The sequence below is a fragment of the Silene latifolia genome, chromosome Y, assembly GCF_048544455.1.
Source record: "Silene latifolia isolate original U9 population chromosome Y, ASM4854445v1, whole genome shotgun sequence".
NCBI classification, from domain to species: domain Eukaryota; kingdom Viridiplantae; phylum Streptophyta; class Magnoliopsida; order Caryophyllales; family Caryophyllaceae; genus Silene; species Silene latifolia.
In genome coordinates this window covers 17,702,524-17,715,664 of record NC_133538.1, presented here as the reverse complement: position 1 = coordinate 17,715,664, position 13,141 = coordinate 17,702,524, and the positions used below count along the sequence as shown (strand labels likewise).

The 13,141-nt window shown below is 38.5% G+C and overlaps 1 non-coding gene across 1 annotated transcript; it reads left to right on the top strand.

Moving 5' to 3' along the window:
* Positions 1-6,580: 6,580 nt before the first annotated feature.
* On the top strand, positions 6,581-6,689 carry LOC141636146 (small nucleolar RNA R71). Its single transcript, XR_012540778.1, has one exon. It is a non-coding gene; the product is annotated as a small nucleolar RNA R71 (small nucleolar RNA).
* Positions 6,690-13,141: the final 6,452 nt, after the last annotated feature.

Genomic DNA, 13,141 nt, shown 5'->3' with positions numbered 1-13,141 from the left:
AGGAAAAAGTAAAACAAGACGGTTGGCGAGACGCGTCACCAACCCACCACAAGCAATAGTGGTCAAAGTGCCCTCACTTACAGTCTGAAAGTGAGCGGCGGTCAGATAGGCTATGTTATAAATACGGGCTACCCGAATTTCAATGTTCAGATAGCCCACTAAGATTGATAATTCAATAGCATTTACATTGTTCGACTCTTTACGGCCAAAAATGGTATTACCCATTAGCCGTAGAAAATAACGAAGAGGGGGCAAGTGGACGGAAGTGCCCGTCCTTTTAGGCCCGTGAAAGTCACTGATGCAAGACCACATGACTCGGTGAACATCAGAGGTATCTGAGGTTCTACCCTCGAAATAGAGACCCAAAAATCCAGCAAATTCGGCCAATGTTAGGGAATAGTTGACATTAAACAGCCGGAAAGAAATGCAAGCTTTACTCGAGTTTTCCGCAAAAGAAACCGAGTCAAAAGCATAGGAAGAAAAGAACTCGAGGGTCAAAACATAGTATGTGAACTCAGCCATGTCCACAAGACCCGTCATACCTGTCCCATTTAGCAGGGACACAACCGACTCATAACAGCCTAATTTCTCCAAAGTAGGTTTATGGAGAAATCGGGTAGCTGTAACTTTCATTTTCGCAACAAACAGAGAAAATTTAGCCCTCTGAGTAGAAGAGGAAAAGATAACCTGCGGATAGTCAGGTAGACTATCCGTGGTGTCTGCAATCATCAGTGGCGGTCCTCGTGGCCGCTTGGCAGCGCCTTGGCTCGACTGTCCCTCGTACATATGCTCCTTTCCTTTTGTCATTGTTGTTTCCTGCAAAAGAACCTATTAGCAACAAGAATTCCCTAACAAATCAATTTAAGAAGACCCTAAACAAGATCAGAAATCGAAAATCAAATTAGGGTTTCAGACTTTTTGGGGAAGATGGAGTTACACTTCCTAGCTGCTAATTTGCTTTGAAAATCAAGGGGGAAAGGGTAGAATAAGCAATTAAAGCACAGAAATGACAAGAAATCAAACCCAAAATCGATTTCCCCAAATCGATTTTTTCCCGTCTCAATGGCCATATGCTCAAAAATTTCGCATGAAACCACAATAAAAGTCGAAAATAGAGCACGGAAGAAAGATTAGAGACATACCTTGAAGAAACTTGAAGATTAAAGCAAGAAAAACAAGTGTAATAGGAGATTGCAGGTGAAAATTTCAAAAAGGGGGAAGAAATTAGGGTTAGCTCTTGATTTTCTGAGTTTGTGAGGGTATAAGAGTGAATGAATGAATAAGGAGAGAAGACTTCCTTGTTAAAACGGTTTCTGAACCCGCGCTGTGGTCGATCGACCACATTACCCGGTCGATCGACCAATCTTCCATTTACACAGCTGCTGGCCTTCCGCGTGGTGGTCGATCGACTATATGACCCAATCGATCGACCACTCCCCTATACACAGTAGCTTCTGTTTTCTCCACCTCAGTCGATCGACTGACTCACTTAGTCGATCGACTGACAACGCTGGCAATCAAACTTAAATTCGTCAAAAAGTCATTTTGCTATCATAACTTCCCGTCTTTTTCTCACAAATATCCAATAAACCACCTACGCACTTTGCATAAAATAAATTCCTGCAAAATTATCAAAGGCGCACACTCTCCGAACAAAGAAACGCTAATTAAAAGGAAATAAACAAATAAATAAAGCTCAAAATGCAAATTAAAAGAAAAAACAAAATAAACTTCCTAATTACAAAAAGTTACAACCCGGGTTGCCTCCCGGTTAGCGCTGGTTTAAGAGGTCCCGCACGACCTTTTTACCTCACTCTGCATCATCCGATAACGGGTCGAAGTACAATACCTCGACTTTCCCAACATATGCATCTGATCCGTGATAATGCTTCACATATTGGCCATTAACCTTGAACCTTTCTCCAGCAGAGGTCTCCAATTCAACTGATCCGAACTTTGTGACCGTGTAAGGGCCAGTCCACCTGGATTTCAGCTTACCAGGAAATAAACGGATACGAGCGTTAAAAAGGAGTACCTTATCGCCAATATGGAACTCGCGCTTGATGATTCTCTTATCGTGCCAGCGCTTCGTTTTCTCCTTGTAGATCCTTGCATTGTCATAGGCCAGCAGCCTAAATTCCTCCAGCTCATTCAGCTGTGTTATGCGTTTCTCACGAGAGAGGTGAGGATCCAAATTCAAATCACAAATAGCCCACCAAGACTTACGCTCTAACTCAACAGGTAAATGACATGTCTTACCATAAATCAATCGGTATGGTGACATCCCGATTGGCGTCTTAAACGCAGTTTTATAAGCCCATAAGACATCATCTAACTTAAGACTCCAATCTTTCCGTGATTTAGAAACAACTTTAGCTAAGACTTCTTTCAATTCTCTGTTAGAAACCTCAACCTGACCACTAGTTTGGGGATGATACCCCAAACCTCTACGATGTTGGACACCGAATTTAGTCAATAAAGCACTAAGTTGTTTCTCTTTAAAATGCATTCCCCCATCGCTAATGACAACCCGAGGGACACCAAAACGAGGGAAAATAATCTTTTTAAACATTTTAATCACGGCCTTTGCATCGCAATGGGGAGTAGCAATAGCTTCCACCCATTTGGATACATAATCTACAGCTACGAGGATATATTTATTACCTTGACTGCTCGGAAAAGGTCCTTGATAATCAATGCCCCGGACATCGAAAATCTAAACCTCCAGAATGCCTACCTATGGCATCTCATGTCTCTTGAAATATTCCCGATCTTTGACAAGCATCGCACTCAAGAACAAAATTGCGACAATCGCATGCAAAGTTGGCCAATAGAAACCAGTTGGAGTACCTTAGCTACGAGTCCGGACGGACCGTGATGACCACCATAAGCAGAAGAGTGGCAAGCCTCTAGGATATCCTTCACCTCCCATTGAGGCACGCATCTCCGGATGAGACCGTCTGCGCATTCCTTGAAAACATAAGGATCATCCCAAAAATATTGTCTAGCATCATAAGCAAACCGCTTCTCCTGCTGCCATGAAAGCTCGGGTGATATCTTACCTGTCACAGCAAAATTAGCAAAATCAGCAAACCACGGAGGTGGATAAGACCCTGAAGTAGTAATAGCTAACAGACTCTCATCAGGAAAAGAATCATTAATAGGCAACGAATCCTCCCTTTCTGTCAGTTGCAGACGAGATAGGTGGTCAGCTACCACATTCTCTGCTCCTTTCTTATCTTTGATCTCCAAATCAAACTCCTGCAAAAGGAGTATCCACCTCAAAAGCCTCGGCTTCACATCTTTCTTAATAAAGAGAGTCTTCAACGCTGCATGGTCAGTATAAACAATAACCTTAGAACCTAACAAATAAGACCGAAATTTGTCTAAGGCAAAAACTACAGCTAGAAACTCCTTCTCAGTGGTAAAATAATTAATTTGAGCCTCATCCAGAGTTCGGCTCGCATAATATATGGCATTCAAAGCTTTGTTCTTCCGCTGTCCCAAGACTGCACCGACCGCATAATCGCTGGCATCACACATGATCTCAAATGGGAGGTCCCAATCAGGCGGCTGAATGATTGGCGCAGAAACTAGGGCCTCCTTTAACCTGTTAAAAGCAGTAAGGCACTCATCAGTAAATTCAAAGACAGCATCCTTGAGGAGCAAATGTGTAAGTGGTTTAGCAATTTTTGAAAAATCCTTAATGAAACGCCGGTAAAAACCAGCGTGACCAAGGAAACTCCTCACTCCTTTAACATTCACGGGAGGAGGTAATTGCTCAATCACCTGCACCTTTGCCTAATCAACATGTATACCTTTATCAGAAATCAGATGCCCTAACACAACTCCCTCATTGACCATAAACTGACACTTTTCCCAGTTTAGAACAAGATTAACATCTATACAGCGCTGCATGACTTTATCAAGGTTAGGTAAACAACGATTAAAGTCACTACCATAAACTGAGAAATCATCCATGAATACCTTCATAATATTTTCTATATAATCAGAAAAAATCCCCATCATGCACCTCTGAAAGGTAGCAGGGGCATTACACAATCCGAAAGGCATTCTACGATATGCAAAAACACCCTGTGGACAGGTAAAAGTGGTCTTACTCTGATCGTCCGGATGAATAGGGATCTGAAAGAACCCCGAATATCCGTCAGAAAATGAAAAATTTGTTAGAAGCAAGTCTTTCAGTCATTTGGTCTACAAAAGGGAGGGGGAAGTGGTCTTTCTTGGTGGCGGCATTTAACTGTCTATAATCAATACACATCCGCCACCCTGTCGCTACTCGAGTTGGTATTAATTCGTTTTTGTCATTTTTAACCACGGTAGTCCCTCCTTTCTTCGGGACTACCTGAACTGGGCTAACCCACTTGGAGTTGCCAATCGTATAAATAACACCGCATCGAGTAGTTTCATCACCTCGGCCATAACAACTTCCTCGCATCTTCGGGTTCAACTTGCGTTGACCGCATCGTAAGGCTTGTGGCCTTCCTCCAACTCTATCCCGTGCATACAAACATCGGGCGATGCCCTTAATGTCATCCAAAGAGTAACCCAAAGCCTTCCCTGTTTTTCTTTAGCACACACATCAAAGCGCATATTTGGTCATCATTAAGCTTAGAGCTAACAATAGCCGGGTAGTCTTGCCGTATCATCTAGAAAAACATACTTAAGATTAGGAGGAAGTGGCTTACGCTCAGGCACTTTTACCTCTACAAAGATAGATAGACAGAATCGGCTTCAATGGTGTAGCAAGTGTTGACCAAGTTCTCGTTGGCCAAGCTTAAAAGCATCTCATCTTATTCCTCATTGAGCTCGTAGCTCTCCATTGAGGCTACCAAAGCATCCGGCTCCTCAAAGCATTTTCCATCGTATTAGCCGCACACTCATCTAAACGGGTTAGATCGGCTAAGGGATCCTTGGCTAAGGATTCCCTCCAATTACAAGTAATGACCATGTCAACAATATCAATGGAATAACACGTATCCTCATCAAGCGAGGTTCGTCGCCTTGTGAGCAAGATCAACTCAATGGTGTCATCCCCTACCTCTAAGGTGATGGTTCAGCGTTTGACATCTATTACGGCCCCAATTTTGTATGTAAAAACGGTCCGCCTAAAATAATAGGTATCTCGATTGTCCTCCGCAATGTCCAAAACAACGAAATCGACAGAATAAAAAACTTACCCACTCGAACGGGTACATCCTCTAGAACTCCTATAGGTCTCTGAGTCGATCTATTTGCCATTTGAACGGTAATATCGGTCACCTTAAGTCTACCAATGTTTAACCTTTCGCAAACAGAATAGGGCATGACGCTGACACTGGCCCCTAAGTCACAAAGGGCCTTTCCAATTACGTGGTTACCTATAGTGCAAGGAATTGAAAAACTACCCGGGTCCTTTAATTTAGGTGGCACATTAATTTGCGAAAGAGCATTACACTCTTCCACAAAAGCAACATTACCATCATCACGAAAATTTCTCTTACGATTTAAAATATCTTTCATAAATTTAGCGTAAGAGGGTACCTGGGTAATTAAATCAGTGAAAGGAACCGTTACCTCGAGATTCTGGACCATCTCCAGAAACTTACCAAACTTACGCTCCAGCTTAGTAGCCTTCAAACGTTCCGGCACGGATCGCAACACGGTCGTAGGATCAGAACCTTCGGCCCGTAAGTTTAAAACCCCCGTCAAATCATCAATGAGTGAAGAATCATGCGAACTAGTTGACGGATTTGCATCCTGCTCTGGGATTCCAGTCGATCGACTGATGTGAGTGGTCGATCGACCAACATGGCTGGGCGTGAACAGTTCCTGTTCAGAATTGATTTCGTCAGGTGACTCAATCGATCGACTGACAATGTTGGTCGATCGACTTCTTGTGCTAGGTGTGAATAGTTTCTGATCAGAAACTATTTTATCTGACGCTTCAGTCGATCGACTGACAATATTGGTCGATCGACCAGAAGTACTGGCAATTGAGCTCGTTTTTGCACCAGAATTTAAACGAGCTTCTTCATCATTTCCCGAGTCTTCCTTTGGCTTGTCGAGACTTTCATAAGAGAGGCCACTTCTGAGATTAAAGGCATTAATCGTTTCAATTGGCCCTTCACATTTGCTTGAAGAATTGGCGACTTGCTTAGCCTCTATATTCTCCAACTATTTCACAAAATTCTTTGAGGACTCAATCCCGGCTGCTTCCATATTCGCCACTTGAACCAAAAGGCCTTGGACCATTTCCCTCAATTCCTCGATCTCATTTGAGTTATGAACGGGAATTTTAACTCTCTCCTTAGAAGCTTCAGTCGTCTCGAGCTTCTCGAGACGAGTAGTGATAGAAGTAATGAGTGTCACAACGGTACTCATTTCATCACTTTGCTTTCGTGACTTTCCACGTGAACTTCCAAGCTCAGCTCTATGGACTGCCATCTCCTCAATAGTGTTCCAACCTTTATTTTGACCGGTATTGTTTTGGAACCTCCCATTAGCAGCTGTATCCAGGATGACCTTGTAATCATCATATAGAGCATTATAGAATACATTGCAAAGGTATCACTGCTGAAAGCTGTGGTGAGGGACGGACCGAACCAAGTTCTTGAAACGTCCCCATGCTTCACAAATTTCCTCATCATTACCTTGCTGGAAGTTAGAAATTTTACTTCTCAAAGCACCAGTCTTTGCAAGTGGGAAGTATTTTTTGTAGAAGGCCAATGCGAGGGATGTCCAATCTGTGACTCCAGCTGCTACCCTATCAAGGTAGCGGTACCGATCTCGCGCCGAATCCTTCAAGGAGTATAAGAACATCAACTCCTTCACTTCATCCTGAGTTACCCCAGCCGGTATAGGTATGGAACAGCAGTAGTCTGTGAAAATTTCCATATGCTTCAAGGGGTCCTCATCTGGTAGACCAGCAAACTGATTTCGCTCCACTAAATCGATATAAGAGGAACGAAACTCGAAGTTACCGGTAGTAGGGGTAGGTAACTGGTGCCCCTTTGGAAGGTGGTGCTCTTTTGGCTGAAGATTATCATATATTGTAGCCATAATTGCCAAAATGAGAGTACTCAAGTCTTCCTCTCAAAGACCTGTCTTCTAACTGTGCAAAAGCAAAACTAGAAGCAAAGGTAAGCAATGGCCTCAAGGAACAAAAGTTCCTTGAGACAAGAAAAATAAACTAAAATAAGGCAAACAGAATTACACTGTCTCCCCGGCAACATCGCCAAAATTTGATACCGTCGTTTTGTATCAAAATTAAATTTATAATTCCAAACTAAAACAATAGCTAGTGATAGTAAGGGTCGAACCACAGAGAGACAAGGTTGATTTTGTTTGCTATTTTTCAGTCTATAAAAGTAACAATTAATTGGGGGGTTTTGAGATTGGTTGACTAAATTGACTAATTGCTAAAATGAAATTTCTCAACAAGATAAAAAGAGCATCGAGAAATTCGGTTCACCATGGCAATGGTCAGGACAATAAGGTAGCATAAATCCTATAATACGGTCTCAGGGGGTATAAGCAAGCCTTTCGATCTATGCTCAAATTAACCTTGCGGTCTTCTAATTCCCCGAAATTTCTCAAAGCTTTCACTCAAGAGAAATTCCAATCTAATGATAATTCTAATTACTAATCTTTGAATCTAGTAAAAAGGCTTATCAAAAGACAACAAGATCGATACGGAAGAATTCATGCTAACAAACAATCTTAATTTATGCCATGGCTCACCTCGTTCCCAATCAAAACAATTAGCTACGCATGACTAAAACTAAAATAATTGCTAAATTGATAACAAAGAACAAGATTGACATGATTGAATTTAAATAAAAGACAAAAGACAAAAGATGAATTTCTGGAATTAAATTGGTAGAACAAGAATTGAAATAACAAGAATTAAAAGAAGAGGAAACTTGCATAAAACTTACTAAGATGAACAACGTAATCCGATTCGAGGTTCTCCGTCTCCCAAAACTAGATCTAAAAACTGAGTTCTTCAATAATGAAAAGCATCCTAATAATTGCTGCGTTCTACTGATAAAAGATGCCCAAAAGTTAATTACAAGTTGGGCTTTTAAAAGTCTAACACGAAGAAATAAATCTCAGCTCGCAGACTGGTCGATCGACCGGTCAGCATGGTCAATCGACTGATGGTAGCAATCCAGTAGCGTCTGATGAACTTCAGTGGTCGATCGACTTTACAAAGATAGTCGATCGATCGATGGTGCTGTGCAGAAACACTTCTTTTCTTCAAAAACAGCTCCCCACTCCAATGCACGCATCCCGAGGTGAGTGAGTACGAACCTCCTTCTTCCAAGCTTCCCTGAAGTTGCCCCCGGAGGACGATTTAGGCTCGATTTAGCTTACTTCCATTCATTCCTACAATAAATCATAGATAAATGCAAAGTAAACCGTTTCGGGAGAAATAGTAGCTTAAAGCTAACAGATACGCATGGAAATACGTGCCAAAACCGCAGATAAAGTGTATAGAATATGCACGTATCAGTCGATTTCTAGTCAAGCAACCGAGCATATAAGTATGAGGGTGTAATTAATCCTCTTATGTTCTTTTTACTATTTTCATGACTTTAACATCATAAAACATGCATAACACGATTCAAAACTTGGAAAGATCGAGCCAAAGCCGAGTTTCAGCCTGAGATAGGAGCCCGTTGTCTCGCCTAGGGGCTCGCGCCTCATATGGCGTCTCAGGTAAGAACTCAACGTGCTTGAGTTCATCATTCCTCAATGTTTTATTTCGTTTTTTGCTCCTTTCTTAAAACGATTTTTACCATTTCAAATCATTTCTATGATAAACATTTTAACCATAAATCATAATCACCCTTGATTCTTTATACCATGACGGTTAATTCCGTGATTCGGTGACATTATTTGCTTAATTACACTTTAAAGGGTATTTTAACACTCTTTTCCTCATTTTAACAATTTTCCTCTTTTATTCACATTTGCAAGCATTTTAGTCATATTAATAATCATCCTTGGTTCACATACCATGTCGACTTAATCTCAAGTACAATGATAAACTTTGACTAATTACAAAGCAATGAACTTTATATAATTAGTTCATATCAAGCACTTTCCATTTTATTTCATCTTATTTTTCTCTTTGTCTTGACCTTATGGCATGTCACCCTTGGCTAACATATGTGCCTTGTCGATTTAATTTGAGTATGGTGATGAAATAGTTGAGCAAATACATTTTACATGTTTATTTACAAAACTATTCATATCAAGCTTACAAATTCAAACTCGACAACGAATATCATCAACGTAAAGACGAATACTTCGAGTCACATTTTACACTTTAACACAAGATCGGTCTTAATGACCTTTTTCTACAAAAGCAGTTTTAACAACCTTTAAAACAATTTTAACAACGTTTTACAAAACTAGAAGACTCATTTGGGCTGCCGCCAGACCCGCGCCCCAATGCCCTTTTGATCTTCATTCTTTACAAAACAGGGGGAGCCCCCTTACAACGCCCATAGGCTCGCGCCTCAAAGGCTGTGTAATACCACATATTTCTGACCATGGGATACTCGGTCGAGTAGGGCTTACTCGGCCGAGTAGGCTGTCGGGTGTGTTAAGGTTGAAAGTCCATAGACCCTAATTAGACTTCTCTAATTATATTAACCAAATTCATTAATTTAGTTTATACTAGTTTTCTTACCCGTGCGTTGGACGGATATTAAAATAATGTGTGATAAATTTCATAATAAAATAGAATATAGACATATAGTACATCGTTCATGTCTAAGATTTTATGTATGCCGCATGACCGACAAATAATTCTCATTAACATAATATTGACCTAAGAATAAAAGAGTGTTTGATTAATAAAATATTTTTTTAGGAAAATAAAACCAATATTATGTTTATATATATGATACTTGGACTGATAGTTTTTAGAATATTTGTTCATTAATACCTGTTTGTTTTTCAATTGGTTAAGGAAAACAATAATATCTACTCTGCATAATCAACTCAATGATGCAACAAATCTCCTTCTTTCGAATAACAACCATAATTTAATCATTACTGGATCAAATTATAATTATGTAAAAACATTTAGAGGTACTTAGAATGTTATATCTCGCGGTCAAACTATAGAAGTACGTTTGAATTTGTACCAAATTCCGATGCAATACTACATGGCTAGGACTGCTTATGCCCCTCTCTCTCTCTCTCTCTCTCTCTCTCTCTCTCTCTCTCTATATATATATATATATATATATATATATATATATATATATATATATATATATATAGGGTAATTTGATAATCTATATCTTGAATAACTCACTTTTTAAAATCTTATACCTAAGATAAATTTCTTTAAAATCTTATACCTGAAATAACATTTTCCTCCAAACTTGATACCAAATCTGAAAAAAAGCCTTGAATTGACAATCTTCCCTTATTAATTAAACATTGTTATCCTTTGCCTCACCTATTAACACACACATCCATGATTAACACCACTAAAAACTATCGAATTAGTAAAGGCAAAATCGCTAATTTAGAGATTTTTTTTTAAGAACTGGTATCAAGTTTAGAAGAAAATGTTATTTTAGGTATAAGATTTTAACGAAAATTATCTTAGATATAATATTTGAAAAGGCGAGTTATTCAAGGTATAAGTTATCAAATTACCCATATATATATATATATATATATATATATATATATATATATATATATATATATATATAGAATTAGGATCACATGAGTCCACCCTATCTTTTTGAGTCCGTGAGTCCATGATACAATATCACACGTTATATTAAACAATATCACAGCTTATACTAAAAAAAATCGTAATATTGTGTTGTAATATAATATCACCCGTTATGCTACACAATATCACAGCTTACAGTATCACACGTTATACTAAACAATATCACAGCTGAAAAAAAAAAGTCGTGATATTGTTTTGTAGTACAATATCACAACTTAAAAAAAAAAAAAAAACATTTTCGAGAAAAAAAAATTTCAAAAAAAAAAATTTCGAAAAAAAAAAATTGAAAAAAAAAAAATTTCGAAAAAAAAAATTTTGAAAAAAAAAAATTGAAAAAAAAAATCGTGATATTATTTTGTAATACAATATCACACGTTATACTAAACAATATCACAGCTTTAAAAAAAAAAACAAAAAAAAAAAACTTTTTCGGAAAAAAAAAATTTGAAAAAAAAAAATTCGAAAAAAAAATTTTGAAATAAAAAATTCGTGATATTGTTTTGTATAGTGCGTGATATTGTTTTATGGACTCATGGACTCAAATATATAGGTGGACTCACCGGATCTTGCCTCTATATATAGAAGGGATCATGTAAGTCCATCATTTTAGGTTGAGTCCGTAAGTCCTAATCTAGGCCCTTAGATGAGAAAGATAAAGGGCTAAGATTAAAACAAAATGAAAGGCTAAGATTAAATTAGACAAACCCTAACTCTCCCTCACAATTCACTCACCCACTTTCTCTGACTAAAAAAAAAAACCTCTCCCTCAGCCTTTCTCCCATCTTACCCGCCACCACCTGCCACCTGTTGGCGCCGCCATCACCCACCAATGACGCCTATGACGCCGGCCACCCTCCTCGCACCACCACTCACCGACAGCCAACCCACAACCGTCCTCCCTTCTCTTTTTTTTTTCACAGATTTGCCGCCTCTCTCGTCCGCCGCCTCTCCCTCCTCTTCCTCTACCGCATCTCCTCATCATATGCCGCCTCCCTCATAGTCCCTGCTACCCCTTCCGACATCAACTCGTTTTTATGGTGAGTTTTTTTCAGATTTTGGGTTTTTTGTGTGTTGGTGTTGATGTTATTGTTGGGGGTGGTGATGTCGTGCTGTTGGTGGTGATGCCGTGGAGGTGGTGTTTAGGGTTTAGGGTTGATGTTGTTGTTGGTCTTTCCGGTTTGGAGGTGGTGGAGGGAGTGGGCTGGTGGTGCGTGGTGCGTGGTGCAGCCTTGTCCTTCTCTTTCTTTTTTTTTTTTTCCAGATATGAGATAATAAGTGGTTGATGTTGTTGTTGGTTGTTGCGGTTGGGAGGTGGTGGTGCTGTGGTGGTTGCGGTAGGAGGTGGTAGGATGGTGGTGATGGTGAAAGAAGAGTTGTTAGCATAAAGTTACACTTCTGTGTACTAAAGTTACAAATTTACGGACTAGAGTTACACTCGTTAGTCGATAAAATTACACCTTTATTGACTAAAGTTACACTTTTGAAGGACAAAAGTTACACTTGAAAGGACTAAAGTTACAATAACAAAATATATTAATTCAAATTTTCACATACAATTCACTATTATGACTAAAGTTACAACTCCAATGACTAAAGTTACACTTAAAAGGGGTAAAATTACACCCGTAAAAGTATAGAAACCACCATACGACTAAAGTTACATCTAAAATGACTAAAGTTACAACTAAAACGACTAAAGTTATACTCGTAAAAAAATAAAGTTACATATACTTTTGTTAAAATTACATAAATTCCAATTTATAAATTCAAATTTTCATATACAAAATGACCTTAAAGATAAAAGTTCCACTCATGAATCAATAAATGAGTAAAATTACACTCATAAAGTAGTAAAGTTACACTAAGAAATGATTGGTTAAGAATGGGACTTAGGGACTCAACCAAATTTGTGGACTTACCTGAACCTATATATATATATATATATATGTATATATGTATATATATATATATATATATATATATATATATATGTATATATATATATATATATATATATGTATATATATATATATATATATATATATATATATATGTATATATATATATATATATATATATATATATATATATATATATATATATATATATATATATAGCAATAGTCTTGGCCCCCATCTTCTCATTTGTAACAAAATCTTTCACGCAGACCTCTATTTTTCTTCCCTATTCAAACACGTGATCTAAAACAATCTCATCCCTTGAAGATCGATTCTTGTCTCCGAAACTTATCTCAAATTTATCCAACCAAGTGAAAAACTAAACCTCTACTTCTAGAAAAATTCATCATCCAATGGAAACTAACCCTTGCTCTTGACAATGTTGTTTATTTAGGAAAATGAAACCGATATG